Consider the following 15902-nt stretch of genomic DNA (forward strand, 5'->3'; position numbering starts at 1 on the left):
ATATATATATATACCACATCTTCTTTATCCATTCCTCTGCCAATGGACATTTAGGTAGCTCCCACGTCTTGGCTACTGTAAACAGTGTTGGTGTGAACATCGGGGTACATGTATCTTTTTGAATTAGAGTCTTCTCCAGATATATGCCCAGGAGTGGGATTGCTGGATCATATGGTAACTCTATTTTTAGTATTTTAAGGAACCTCCATATTGTTTTCCACAGTGGCTGTACGAATTTACATTCCCGCCAACAATGTAGGAGGGTTCCCTCTTTTCTCCACACCCTCTCTAGCATTTATTATTTTTAGACTTTTTGATGAGGGCCATTCTGACTGGTGTGAGGTGATACCTCATTGTAGTTTTGGTTTGCATTTCTCTAATAATTAGCGATGTTGAGCATCTTTTCATGTGCCTGTTGGCCATCTGTATGTCTTCTTTGCAGGCTTGTTTATTTTTGATTGTCGAGTTGTAAGACTTCTTTGTATATTTTTTATAATAGTCCTTTATCAGATATATCTTTTGCAAATATCTCTTCCTAGTGTGATTTGTCTTTCCATTCTCTTGTGTTCATTTCTTAAAATCCTTTCTGGGAATTCCCTGGTGGTCCAGTGGTTAGGACTCTGTGCTCTCACTGCAGAGGGCCCAGGTTCAATCGCTGGTCAGGGAATTAAGATCCCACAATCCGCATGCCCCGCCCCAAAAAAAGTCCTTTCCACTTGTTCTTCAGATTATATAATTTCTATCAATGTATCTTCGAGTTCACAGACTCTTTTGTCAGTGCCATTGTGCTATTAAGTCAATCCAGAGAATATGATTTTAAATCTCTAATATTACTTTTTAACTCTACAATTTCCATTTTTAAAACATTTCTATTGATTTGATAAGATTTACTATCTTTTTGCTATTTGTGAGTGTGCAGCTTTGCACTGTTGAGGATAATTATAACGGCTGCTTTGAAATATTTGTTTATTAATTTCATCATTGGTAGATCTTGGGGGTTATGCTAGCTGATTATCTTCTTCTCTTGAAAAGGAATCACATTTTCCTAGTTCCCCTAATTTCATATTATTTTGAATTGTATCCAAGATATTATGAAAGCTAAATTCTGAAGACTCTGTGTTCTTTTATTTTTCTCTGATGAGTGTTTTGTTTTAGTAGGCAATTAAGATCACTGGGTTCAAGCTGAAAACTCTGTTTCTTATATAGCAAATGAGTTTATATATTAGTTCATATAATAGTTCTTAATATTAGTTCTTACTAGTTTGAGTATACTCTGCACATGTGTGGCTGGAGCATCAGCCAGAGTTATTAGGAGATATAAAGATCTACTCTCTGGATGTTTGCTTTCTTGGTTCCCTGATCTCTCTTTCCAATGTTATGGTTGCTCCAGACTCAATCTTCTTGTTCCCAAGGTCAGAAAGCCTTGAGTTTTCCCTATAAAGCACCAACTATACCACCTCTCATGCTACAAATAGTAAAAACAGGGTACTCACACTGTACATCTACCTTTCTCAGTTCACAGACCCTCTAGAAAAATCTTTCTGCTTTTGTTCACTCCCCTGTGACTGATTTGTATATAGAGTTTACAGTTTTTCTTGGAGAAGTTGTTACTTGATCATTATCAGGTACTTGGTCATTTTTATTTCTTCTTTTTCTCTTATTGGATATTTATTTGAATCCATTCTCCCTTGGGCACTTTGTATGATGATCTTTATTTCTTATTCTCTTTTCTTCATTCCTGAGTTGGATCACCTCTCATTTCTTTTTGTTTGTATGTTTGTTTGCACCTGAGGTTTTGAATTTCTGACTAGAGGTTTTATTTCATATCTGAAATTTACTTTTTCTGAATGTTAAATTCACATTAGAGTACTCATTATAGTTTTTTAGTTCTTCATGTTTTATCTTGTTTTTGTTTATGTTTCCAGATAATTTTTATTAGCTGGAATAATTTGATTATCACTTTCTTCTTTATAAAATAGTTTCATACTAATATATTTGTGTTTTCTGTTTTTAATATCTTACTTCTTCAGGACCAGTAATATTTGATGCATTTTGTTTATACATTAGGTTTCTAATTTTAAATGAAGTGCTTTTAAAAAAATCAATGGCATATTTTTATGCAGGTGGTAGAGCTTGATTTTTTCATTTACTTTTGTTTCTCTAGGACCCTTAAATTATCCATTTTCTCCCTTCCTCTCCCTGTTTCATTTTTTCCTCTCTCTACAAAGCATCCAAAGTATGCATCCCTCTTCCAAGTTCCATCTTTTTTCTTGCAGACGTGGTGTCTTCTCAAGACTGCTACTTCTGGCTCTGCACACTTCCATGACCATTTCTTGAAATTCACAACTATCCAGTTTTCTGATATATCAGTTTTCAGATTTTTCTAATCATTTTCTCTCTCATAAAGGAATCTTCTTTTTCCAGAAGTGATATTTTTCTGGTTCTACCTCTGCTCTCTTTGTTCCCGGCTCCTTTCTCCTGTTTTCCATATGGTCTATCTGCTATTCTACTTGGGTTTGGGCCCTGAACATGTTTGACTGGTTTGGAATGCTTAGTTCACACTTACAAGTATTTTAAAAATTGTACTAGTCTCTAAATCTTAACTAAGCTGTAGACAGGGGGTATTGAGAACTTAGTTTATTCCTCTTGATACAGATAATCATACATGATTTTCTGATGGTAATATAAAGATTCAGATTTTGGTAGCTGAATTTACCCTGTGGGAACCCAGAAATTCCTCAACTACTCTTTTTTGATAATATGTGAAAAGACAGTAGTGTGCCTGTGAAAATATATTTATCCAGGCTTTTTTTCAGTTTGTTAAAATGATATGTAGTATTATTTTATTATTATGGTGTGGTGATGTGTGAATATTTTACTGCCCTCTGTTAAGGCAAAATTGTTAACACTACTCAGATGTAATCAAACTCTCATTGCAATGTACTTATCAAAATGGAAAGAAAATTTAAAGTGCTAATTATAATATCTATCATTTCCAGGTGGAAGAGAATAATATTCCTAAACATTATGTTTATTATTATGCTCTTTTTATAGGATAATTAAAATGTAAAAATTATATAGCAAGACCATTTTGTAATCTCCACATGTTTCACAACAAATCTGTTAAATTTTAATTATGTGGAACTTACATACTAAGAAGGAAATAATCTAGTTTTTGTTAGTGCTAGGCCTTTTATGCAGCCATCTGTGCTCAGCAAATCATAAAAACTGGAAAGGGTCTCTGAGCTCTTCTTAAAAGATTCCATTGAAAAGTCCATGTTCCTTTTTAACTGCCTTTACCATCAGCTTATTCACTTCAGGACATTTACACAGTTTTGCTTAACATATGATAATTTATTCAGTATTTGTCTGCTGGGTCTCTCTTGAAGTTTCTCACTAACTGAGAAAACAGTATAAACCAATTAAGAACCTGGATAACAAGAGACATTTTTAATTGACTCTGCGGAAATCATTTTAAAGATTCCCTTAATACAATGATTGTGACCAACTTGAAATTTATATTTGTTCTGCTTTTTATAACAAAACGAGCTAAATTAATTTGTATGCCTTCTCTGAGGCCATGTTTTAGATTCCCATCTTGGAAGTCCTTGCTATGTTGTCAGTGCACAAGTCAAAAAATAAAGCAGTAACACAAAAACAGGTGAAATATTGCAACAGGGCACTATAGTCTACTTTCTCATTTGATTATATGGCAAAAATAGGTTTATTCATTTATTTGGCAAATATTTATTGGTCATCTAATAATGTGCCAAGCATTTTCAGGACCTATAAATACACAGAGGAAAGACAGACTTTACTATCTAGTGAGGAAGAGAAATAAGTAAAACCAGAAATGATACTGTTGTAGTGTCATGATAAGAGGGGTGCATACTGTGCTGTGGGAGCACAGAGGAACCCATCCTGGGGGGTTAGCACAAGCCTTGGTAAGCTGAACAACACCTCTGCTAGGTGTCTTTTTGTGCAGGACAACTTTCTTGACTAGATGTGGTGGTTCTAGAACTAGACCTCGTGTTCAACAAATGCTATGGGATTATGAAACAGGTTCATTCAACATTATATTTTCATCTACTTGGAGAATATTTAAGACTTAATACGGAAATGGATAGGGAAATTATCTTTAGAGAGAATTGCATTGTCCTGTGCATGCTCTAGCATGGGGCAGAGGAAGACTCTTAAGTCTTAAGCAAGTTAGAGAGAGGCTTCAGTGTACCACTGGGAGAGTTTGAAAAGTGTTTATGAAGTTTGTGAGACATAAGACTATTACTTGCCTGAAAAAGCTAAAGGTGAGAGACTAACTAGTACCATTGGTCCAAGGCTGTAAATTAAACAGGGCTCCATTTACAGCAGTCTGAACTTCCTCTGAAAAGGGGCAAAGGTACATGTTTTTAAGAAGTAACTATGGATCTTTTTAAAGAAAATCAGCCTGGTGAATCTTAGAAGGGACAATGGTGGGATGATCTAACTCCAATATTGCAATGAAACCCAAAGCTCATCAGATAAAGGAAGATTTTAAGAAATCAATTTTAAAAAGAAGCATTTTCTCATTAGAAGATCTACATTGAGAGGTCTCTTTTATGGAACTCCAAAACAAACCCCACAAGTGAAAAAAACAATGATAATTACATCTCTATATTCAGAAGACCACAGTGCTAGTTTAACATTTTTCTGCACTTTATGTTTCTTCCTCACTAAAAACTTTGTAGGGAACAGAAATCTTGGATAGTGAGCAAGGAAGAGGTGAATTAGAAAATAGAGTAGTCATGTACTATGCCCATCTACCCCTGTTCCAGGTTTCTAGTTTGGGTCAGGCCCTACCTGGGAGAAGGGAAAAACTTTAAATTAGAACTTAGAGTTTTAACTATTACATTGGACTGAACTAAAATAATGTGACTATTATATGGATTATACCCTTAATGTTAAAGCAAAGGGAATATTTGCTTATGATCCAAGAGGAACAAAAAACCTCTGGGACATGTGTGAGGGTCCAACCAGGAGTGGAAAAAAAGAAATAATCCCAGAACAGGTTTTAAAGGACAATAGAAAATATGATAAAGTTGATTTCTGATTACAACCTATTGAGTGAGTCTTGGTCATTCAATAAACTAGTTAAGAAAAAATCAGAACACATGATCTGACAAATGGTGCCTAAGCAGAGGGAAAGGAAAAAGATACCCATGGTCCAACCCTTTGTTAATATTTTGACATATGTCCTTTCAGTTATTTTAGGTATGTTTTCTTCACTTGTTTCTACTGTATCTATAAACATACTAGACAAAAAGTTTTTCCTGACTTTTTTCCACCTAATTTTAAAATAAAAAGCATTTTCAGTGTTACTACCATTACTTTGAACCAACACGTTTTCCTTTTCCTTTACTATGGCTTATGCTTGATACATTAACATGCATAGATCCTAATTACACAGTTCATTGAGGTTTTTTGGGGTTTTTTTGTTTTTGCGGTACGCGGGCCTCTCACTGTTGTGGCCTCTCCCGTTGCGGAGCACAGGCTCCAGACGTGCAAGCTCAGCGGCCATGGCTCACGGGCCCAGCCGCTCTGCGGCATGTGGTATCTTCCTGGACCGGGGCACGAACCCATGTTCCCTGCATCGGCAGGCGGGCTCTCAACCACTGCGCCACCAGGGAAGCCCATTCATTGAGTTTTGATAACATTCATTCATGTAACCATCAACCAAAACAAGATAAAGAACATTTCCATTTCCTTGAAAGTTCCCTTGTGCCCCTTTAAAATTAAAATTCCCTACCCATGGGCAACCGTTGCTCTGAATTTTTTTCACCAAAGATTGGTTTTGCTTGCCTTCAGATTTCATATAAATGGAATCATACAGTTTGTGTTCCATTGTGTCTGGATTTTTACGCTTAACATATTTTGAAGATTAATCCATGTCGTTGTGTGTATCAGTAGTTAATTCCTTTTTATTGCTGAATAGTATTCCGATGTGTGAATACTTCACAGTTTGGTTACCCATTCTCCTGTTGATAGACAGTTGGATTGTTTCTATTTTGGGGCTATTAAGAACAAGGCTACTCTGAATGTCATTGTAGAAATCTTCTATATATATATATATATATATGTGTGTGTTTTCATTTCTCTTGAAATAGAATTATTGAGGCAAAGGTAGTTAATTATTTAACTTTTTTAGAAATTGCCAATATTTTATCCCAAAGTGTTTGTGGTGTTCTTAATATGACTAGCAAGGTTTGAGAGTTCCTTACTGATAAGGAAATTCTACATCCTTACTGATAATTGTTTTTCTTAGTCATTTTTCTTTAACTTTTCATTTTGAAATAATTATAAGCTCACAAGAAGTTGCAAAAAGAGTAAATCTAATGCTATGAACCTTTCACCCAGCTTCCTCAAATGGTGATATCTTACATAATGTAGTATAATATCAAAATTGTAAATTAACATTGGAACAATACTGTTAAGTAGACTACGGACCTTATTCAGTTTCATCAACTTTACATGCACTCACTTGAACTGTGTGTGTGCATGCATGTGTAGATAAAGTTCTATGCAGTCAATATCCCGTGTGTAATGACAACCACAATGACAACCACAATCAAGATGCAAAACTGTTCCATAACCACAGAGGAACTTCCCTGTGCTACGCTTTATTAGTAGCATTCTTCTACCCACCCCAGCATTGTGCTTTAGCAACCACTAATCTGCTTTCAATCTCTATAGCTTTGCCATTTAAAATATATAAACGATAACCTTTTGAGATTGGCTTTTTCACTAAGCATAATGCCCTTGAGATGCATTTAAGTTGTTGCACGTGTCAATAGTTCGTTTTGTTTTATTGATGAGTAGTATTCCATAATATAGATATGGCAGTTTTTTTTAACCATTGAAGGGTAGCAGAATATGCTACCCTGAAATATGCCAGTTTGGCATAAGGATTATTTTGAGTTAAAGCACTTGAAAAACAGCAGATGCAAGAAGAGCACTCTAATCTCCCCTTTTCTTCCTGAAAAAAGGAGATAAAAAAAAAATCCTGTGTGAAAGATGCCCTTCCTATACCAAGAAAAATGAAGCACTCTTTAACAGGTGATAAAGCCAAGAAAATTCTGTACAACCAGACCTTGTTAAAATAATTCTTATCTACCTTTACCCTCTCCACATAGTTTAGTTACTTTTCCACAATTGCCTTTCTTTGTTCAACTCAATATAAAAGCACATAGGTTTCACCATTTATTTGCGTCTTCATTCCTTTTGAAGGCTCCCGTGTCACATAAACTTACATTAATTTGTATGTTTTTCTCCTATTAATCTGTTTTATATCAATTTAATTCTCAGGCCTAGCCTAGAAACCATATACCTCTCCTGTACCATTCAACTGTTGAAGGACATCTGGGCTGGTTCCAGTTTTTGTGTCATAAATAGACATGTTATGAAATTTCATATATAGATGTCTGAGTGAATGTGAGTTTCACTTTCATTTCCCAGGAATAAATGCCCAAGAGTGCAATTACTAATTTGTATAGTGACTGTGTATTTACTTTTATAAGAAACTACCAAACTATTTTTCTGATTGGCTGTACCGTTTTACATTCTCACCAGAAATTTATGCACAATTGTTCCTCTACATCCTTGCCAGCATTTGGTATTATCCTTTTTTTTTTAACTTTATCTATTCTAATAGGCGATGTCGAACATCTTTTCATACGCTTATTTGCCATCCATACGTACTCTTCAGTTAAATGTGTTTCCACATCATTTGCACATTATCTTATTGGATCTTTTTGGTTGTTTTATTGCTGAGTTTTGAGAGTCCTTTACATATATAACCACATATATAGATATGTGGTTTGCAAATATTTTCCCCAAATCTGTAGCTTGTATTTTTATCCTCTTAACAGAATCTTTTTCAGAGCAAAAGTTTTTAATTTTGATAAAGTCCAGTTTATCTTGTGTCCCTTTTTTAGACTACCCTTTTTGTGTCATGTCTAAGAACTCATCATCCAGCTTTAGCTTCCAAAGATCTTTTTCTAAAAATTCTTCCAAATGTTTTAGAGTTTCACACTTTACATTTAAATTCATAATCAATTTTGAAATAATTTGTGTATAGTGTGAGAGCTTCATGTTAAGGTCATTTTTTGTCTGTGGATTTCTAAATTGCTCTAGCAGCATTTGTTAAGAAGACTATCCTCCAATGAATAGTTTTTGCAACTTTGTAAAAAATCAGCTGGGGGTATTTGTGTGCATCTATTTCTGGGCTCTCTTTCCTGTTGCACTGATCTGTGTATCCATCCCTCAGCCAATAACACACTCCCCTGTTTCTATATCTATATGGTAAGTTTTGACATCAGGTAGAGTGATTCATCCCACTGTACTTTTCTTATAAATGCTCCATATAAATTTTAGATTAAGCTTGTCCATATCTACCTTGAAATCTTGATAGAATTTGGATAAAATTTGCATTAAATCTATATATCAATTTGGGGAAAATTGGCATCTTTACTATGTTGAGTGTTCCAATCCAGAAACGTACTATGTTATCTCCATTTATTTAAATCTTCTTTAATTTCATTTTATCAGTATTTTGTTATTTATAGCATACAGTTCTCATAATTGTGCTAACTTTACACCAAAGTATTTAATTTTTTGGCTCAATTGTAAATGGTATTGTGCTTTCAATTTCAGTTTTTACATGTTCATTGCTAGAATATAGAAATAAGGTAAATGTCTATGTATTGATCTTGTATCCTGCAACTTTACTGAACTCATTAGTTCTAGGAATTTTTTGTAATTTCCATGGGATTTTTTTCATAGATAATTGTGTCATCTGTAAATAAGGATGGATTTATTTTGCCCTTTATCACTGTATGTCTTTTATTACCTTATTGCTATGGCAAGGACTTTCAATACTATGTTAAATAAAAGTAGTGAGAGTGAACATCCTTTCCTTGTTTAGTCTTTTTGACTTTTGAAATTCTAGTAAGTAGTGGTATCTCACTGTATTTTAATTTACATTTCCTTAATGAATAAAGGTGCTTGAGAACCTTTTAACTGCCATTCTCATATCTTCTACTGGAAAGTTTCTTTTCTTATGTTCTATGCTGGAAGGATTAAAATATTAGATCTTTACATTTAGATGTTTAATATTAGACATAAAATAATTTTGGTATTTAGTAGAAGGTAGAGTTCCTTTCTCTTCCATGTGGATATCCTATTGCAGTACAATTTGTTGCAAAACATTTTATTTCTCCATTTCATTGAATTGGCAACTTAATTGAAAATCAGATGATATGTATGAATTTATGTCTGACATTCTATTCTGTTCATTTGCTCCAATCCCACAATGTCCTAATTATTGTAGCTTTATAGATATCTTGAAATCAGATAGTGCTTAGTCATCAAAATGTGTACTTCTTATACAATATTTTTTTCTGACTATTTCAAATCATTTTCATTTCTAAATAAACTTTAGAATCAAGTTGTGAATTTTTACAAAGAAGAAGCCTACAGGAATTTTGAGGGGAGTATGTTGATTCTACTGTTAAAAATATGGAGGATAATATCTTTAAAATATTAATTTCTCCTATCCATGAAAATATATCTTTTCATTTATTTAGGCCTTCTTAAATTCAATTTTCACTCTTTCATTGCTTTTTTTAGCTACAAGTGCTTTTTTTATGATTGCCTTATTGATTAAAGTATGCATCTTCAACTTACTTCAGTATCCATTAAATGCTTATTATGCCCTTTTGCTTATAATGCAAGAAATGTAGATTATAACAACATTTAATACTCTCCAAATCATTGTGCTATTATTCTGCTAATTTCACCTTTACACATGTCATAAACTCAGAAATACAAACTATTTTAAGTTGATTATTGCTTTTTTTATACTTGTTTTTCCAGTCATTCATATCAAAGTAAAATTCTGTCTTTGTCCAGCATTTCATCTATCTTGGGTAAATATCTAGGAGTGAAATAGCTAAGATTTATGGTAGTTGTATATTCAAAATTTTAAGAAACTGCCAAATTATTTTCTAGCGTTTCTAGCATGTTACATTCCTACCAGCATTGTAAGAGTTTTCTAGTTGCCCCATATTCTTGCTGACTCTTATTATAGTGAAGCTTTTAAAGATAAGCCCCTCAAGTTTGAGTATAATGTTCCCTCCTTATGGTTTTAATTTGTATTTCCTAAATGACTAATAACATTAAATACCTTTTCATGAGTTTATTTGCCATCTGTATATCTTCTCTGATTAAGTAACTGTTAAAATCTTCCTTCTCTTTTTAATTAAATTGTTTGTCTTTTTATAACTGAGTTGAAGAAGTTCTTTATATATCAATATTGCAGATACATGTCCTTTGTCAGATATAAGTTTTGCAAATATTTCTCCTACTCTAAATTTTTTTTCTGTTTCTTTTGAAGAGTAAAGGTTTTTTTTCTAATTTTGAAAATGTTCAGTTTGTGGATCTTTTAAATTCTGTGAGAGTTTTTGTTTTTATATTTTAAGATGTCTTACATTTAGATCTATGATGCAATTTGAATGAATTTTTGTTTATGGTGTGAGGCAAAAGTGGTAGACCATAAGTGTTTCCAATTATTTGTTTTATTGGTATTTTGTGGTTGTTTTTGAGTTTACAGTGTACTTCTTTAACTTATTATGATCTTCCAGTTGTGTATTATTACTTCATATATAGTATAAGAACCATACAATAGTAGATTCCATTTTCTCCTTGTGGCTTCTGAGCAATTGTTGTCATACATTTTACATCTTCATCTCTTGTAACTCCCATATTACATTGTTATTATTTTGCTTAAAATAATCAATTAGATATTTAAAGCAAAACACTTTATATATATACTCACATATTCATCATTTCCATGTTTTTCATTACTTCTATATACAGATTCAGATTTCTATCTGGTTTTAGTTTCCTTTTGCCTGAAAGACCTTTTTTATTGTTTCCTATGATTTAGGTCTGCTGGTGATGAAATCTTTCAACTTTTGTATGTCTGAGAAAAATTTTTCATTATAACTTTTGAAATATTTTCACTGGTTATAAATTCCAGTTTGTTAGGGCTTTTAAAAAATATTTTAGTACTTTAAACATGATGCTCTATAACCTTCTACCTTACCTTTTCCCAAAGAGAAGTCTGCTGCCATCGTATATTTCTCCCGTTTAAGTGAGATGTTTTTCCTGTACTCTTAGAAGGGGAAGATAGACACTATCCTAGTTTCTCAACTCTAAGATTCCTTCTTTGTTGTTTTCATGAAGTGTTACAATAATGTGGCTTTTTTTCAGTGCTATTGTCTGAATATTTGTGTCCCCCCCCAAATTCATATGTTTGAAATCCTAACCCTCAAAGGTGATGGCATTAGTAGGTGGGTCCTTTGTGTGGTGATTAAGTTATGAGAGCAGAATCCTCATGAATGGAATTAGTACTATTATAAAAGATCCAACTAAGCTCCCTAGCCCCTTCTGCCATGTGAGGATATAAGGAGAAATCTGCAACCAAGAAGAGAGCCCTCACCCAACTATGCTGGTACTCTGATCTGGGACTTCTAGCATCCAGAACTGTGAGGAATTGATTTCTGCTGTTTATAAGCTACCCAGTCTGTGGTGTTTTTTTGTTGTTGTTGTCTTATTTTTTAATAGTGGCCTGAATGGACTCACACACTAAGATTATGCCTTATCTGCTCCTTTCCCCCATATGGATCTTGACTTCAATTTACTTTTCCCTGAGTTTCAATGACCTGTTCATATTAGATTATACTCCCAGTAGATTCTCCTCCAAGTGAGTAAAACTGAGATTTGGTTGGTTTATTTTGAGTTCATAGGACAAGAGAGTATCCTTCACCATCAGACCTTTATTATGTACTTATGCAAGGAGGACTGAAACAGAGGTTAAAATATAATGTAAAATAAGTTTTTGAGTATGAATCTTATCTGTTGGAATGTGCAATATTTATACAACCTGTAGAGTTTGAGGTTCTCCTTTTATACTACAAAAAAAAAAAAAGAAAGATGAAGAACCATTTACTTGCCTGATATCTAATTTAACTAGGAGTAAGATCTAGATTACTTTCCAAACTGGAAGTGATTGCCATCATATGAAACAGGAAAACACAACTACACTCAAAATCTCTCTCTCGACAGACTGTTGGTTGAAGGCCAGGAGGATTTTATGTCATCAGGCTGCCTTCCAATCAGCTGGACGTTTTTGTCATTTTCACTTGCTACATCAGGTTTGCATGATTTCTGCATGTGTTTATGTTCTGTGTTCGACCCAAAGGCATGCTTCTTGCCCTTGGGATCAAGAGTTGGTCACATTCAAGACACCAGCATCAGCAACTGTTGGGAAGAATGCAATTGACTTGTCAGGATTTCTCAAATTGCTGTGACTTTTGAATGAAATAGTGCTTGCAAAGTTTGGCAAATAGAAATAGAGACCTTCAAGATGGCAGAGGAGTAAGACATGGAAATCACCTTCCCCACAAATACATCAGAAATACATCACATGTGGAAAACTCCTAAAGAACACCTACTGAAACCTGGCAGAAGACCTCAGACTTCCGAAAAGCCTCAGGAGCAGCAGATAAATTTCCACAATCAACATGATGTACCCTGCATCTGTGGAATACCTGAATAGACAATGAATCATCTGAAAATTGAGGCAGTGGATTTTGGAACAACTGTAGACTTGGGGTTTGCTTTCTGCATCTAATTTTTTTCTGGTTTTATGTTTATTGTAGTTTAATATTTAGAGTTTATTATCATTGGTAGATTTGTTTATTGATTTGGTTGCTGTCTTCCTTTTTTTATATATAGAAATATGTATTTTTTTCTTTTTCTCTTTTTGTGAGGGTGTATGTGTATGCTTCTTCATGTGATTTTGTCTGTATAGCTGTGCTTTACCATTTGTCCTATGGTTCTGTCTATCCATTTTTTGTTTGGTTGGTTTTTTACTATAGTTTTTAGTGCTTGTTATCACTGGTGGATTTCTTTTTTGGTTTGGTTGATCTCTTCTTGCTTTCTTTCATTTTTCTATTTTTCATTTTTTTAATTTTAATAATTTAAAATTTTTTTTTTATTTTAATCACTTTATTTTGTTTTATTTTATTTTTCTTTCTTTCATTCTCCCTTTTCTTCTGAGCCATGTGGCTGACAGGGTCTTGGTTCTCTGGCCGTGTGTCAGGCCTGTGCCTCTGAGGTGAGAGAGCTGAGTACAGGATATTGGTCCACCAGAGACCTCTCAGCTCCATGCAATATCAAACAGTGAAAGCTCTCCCAGAGATCTCCATCTCAATGCTAGGACCCAGCTCCTCTCAACAACCAGCAAGCAGGAGTGCTGGACACCCTATGCCAAACAACTAGCAAGACAGGAACACAACCCCACCCACTAGCAGAGAGGCTGCCTAAAATCATAGTAAGATCACAGGCACCACAAAACACACCACCTGACGTGGTCTTCCCACCGGAAAGACAAGATCCAGCCTCATCGACCAGAACACAGGTACCAGTCCCCTCCACCAGGAAACCTACACAACCCACTGAACCAACCTTACCCACTGGGGGCAGACACCAAAAACAAAGGGAACTATGAAGCTGCAGCCTGCAAAAAGCAGACCCCAAACACAGTAAGTTAAGCAAAATGCGAAAATAGAGAAACACACAGCAGATGAAGGAGCAAGGCAAAAACCCACCAGACCAAACAAATGAAAAGGAAATAGGCATTCTACCTGAAAAAGAGTTCAGAGAAATGATAGGAAAGATGATCCAAAATCTTGGAAATAGAATGGAGAAAATAAAAGAAACGTTTAACAAGGACCTAGAAGCAAAAAATGCAAACAAACAATGATGAACAACACAATAAATGAAATTAAAAATTCTCTAGAAGGAATCAATAGCAGAATAATAGAGGTGGAAGAACGCATAAGTGATTTGGAAGATAAAATAGTGGCAATAACTAGCACAGAGCACAATAAAGAAAAATGAATGAAAAGAACTGAGAACAGTCTCAGAGACCTCTGGGGCAATATTAAATGCACCAACATTCGAATTGTAGGGGTCCCAGAAGAAGACGAGAAAAAGAAAGGGACTGAGAAAATATTTGAAGACATTATAGTTGAAAACTTCCCTAACATGGGAAAGGAAATAGTCAATCAAGTCCAGAAAGCACAGAGAGTCCCATACAGGATAAACCCAAAAAGAAACATGCCAAGACACATATTACTCAGACTATCAAAACTTAAATACAAAGGAAAAATATTAAAAGCAGCAAGGGAAAAGCAACAAATAACATACAAGAGAATCCCCTTAAGGTTAACAGCTGATCTTTCAGCAGAAACTCTGCAACCCAGAAGGGAGTAGCAGGACATATTTAAAGTGTTGAAAGGGAAAAACCTACAACCAAGATTCCCCTACTGAGCAAAGATCTCATTCAGATTTAAAGGAAAAATTAAAAGCTTTACAGAAAAGCAAAAGCTAAGAGAATTCAGGACTACCAGCAACTTCTCTAGGCAGGAAATATAAGAGAAGGAAAAGACCTATAATAACAAACCCAAAACAATTCACAAAATGGGAATAGGAACATACATATCGATAATTACCTTAAGGTAAATGGATTAAATGCTCCAACCAAAAGACATAGACTGGCTGAATGGATACAAAAACAAGACCCGTATATATGCTGTCTACAAGGGACCCACTTCAGACCTAGGGACAAATACAGACTGAAAGGGAGGAGATGGAAAAAGATATTCCATGCAAATGGAAATCAAGAGAAAGCTGGAGTAGCAATTCTCACATCAGACAAAATAGACTTGAAAACAAAGGCTATTACAAGAGACAAAGAAGGACACTACATAATGATCAAGGGATCAATCTAAAAAGACGATATAACAACTGTAAATCGTTATGCACCCAACATACGAGCACCTCAATACATAAGGCAAATGCTAACAGCCATTAAAGGGGAAATCGACGGTAACACAATCATAGTAGGGGATTTTAACACCTCACTTTCACCAATGGACAGATCATCCACAATGAAAATAAAATAGGAAACACAAGCTTTAAATGGTGCATTAAGCAAGATGGACTTAATTGATATTTACAGAACAGTCCATCCAAAAAAAACAGAATACACTTTCTTCTCAAGTGCTCATGGAACATTCTCCAGGATAGATCATATCTTGGGTCACAATTCAAGCCTTGGGAAATTTAAGAAAATTGAAATTGTATCAAGTATCTTTTCCAACAACAATGTTATGAGACTAGATATCAATTACAGGAAAAAAATGTAAAAAATACAAACACATAGAGGCTAAACAATACGCTACTAAATAACCAAGAGATCACTGAAGAAATCAAAGAGGAAATAAAAAATACCTCGAAACAAATGACAATGAAAACACGATGGCCCAGAACCTATGGGACACAGCAAAAGCAGATCTAAGAAGGAAGTTTATAGTAATACAATCCTACCTCAATTGATAAGAAAAATCTCAAGTAAACAACCTAATCTTGCACTTAAAACAATTAGGAAAGATAAACAAAAATAACCCAATTTTAGCAGAAGGAAAGAAATCATAAATATCAGATCAGAAATAAATGAAAACGAAATGAAGGAAATGATAGCAAAGATCAATAAAACTAAAAGCTGGTTCTTTGAGAAGATAAACAAAATTGATAAACCATTAGCCAGACTCATCAAGAAAAACAGGGAGAAGACTCAAATTAACAGATTTAGAAATGGAAAAGGAAAAGTAACAACTGACACTGCAGAAATACAAAGGATCATGAGAGATTACTACAAGCAACCGTATGCCAATAAAATGGACAAGCTGTAAGAAACGGACAAATTCTTAGAAAAGCACAACCTTCTGAGACTGAACCAG

The 15902-nt window shown here is 34.3% G+C and overlaps 1 non-coding gene across 1 annotated transcript; it reads left to right on the forward strand.

Moving 5' to 3' along the window:
- Positions 1 to 594: 594 nt before the first annotated feature.
- On the forward strand, positions 595 to 667 carry TRNAE-CUC. Its single transcript has one exon. It is a non-coding gene; the product is annotated as a tRNA-Glu (tRNA).
- Positions 668 to 15902: the final 15235 nt, after the last annotated feature.

The sequence above is a fragment of the Monodon monoceros genome, unplaced genomic scaffold, assembly GCF_005190385.1.
Source record: "Monodon monoceros isolate NGI ecotype Baffin Bay Population unplaced genomic scaffold, NGI_Narwhal_1 Super_Scaffold_22, whole genome shotgun sequence".
Classification (NCBI taxonomy): Eukaryota; Metazoa; Chordata; class Mammalia; order Artiodactyla; family Monodontidae; genus Monodon; species Monodon monoceros.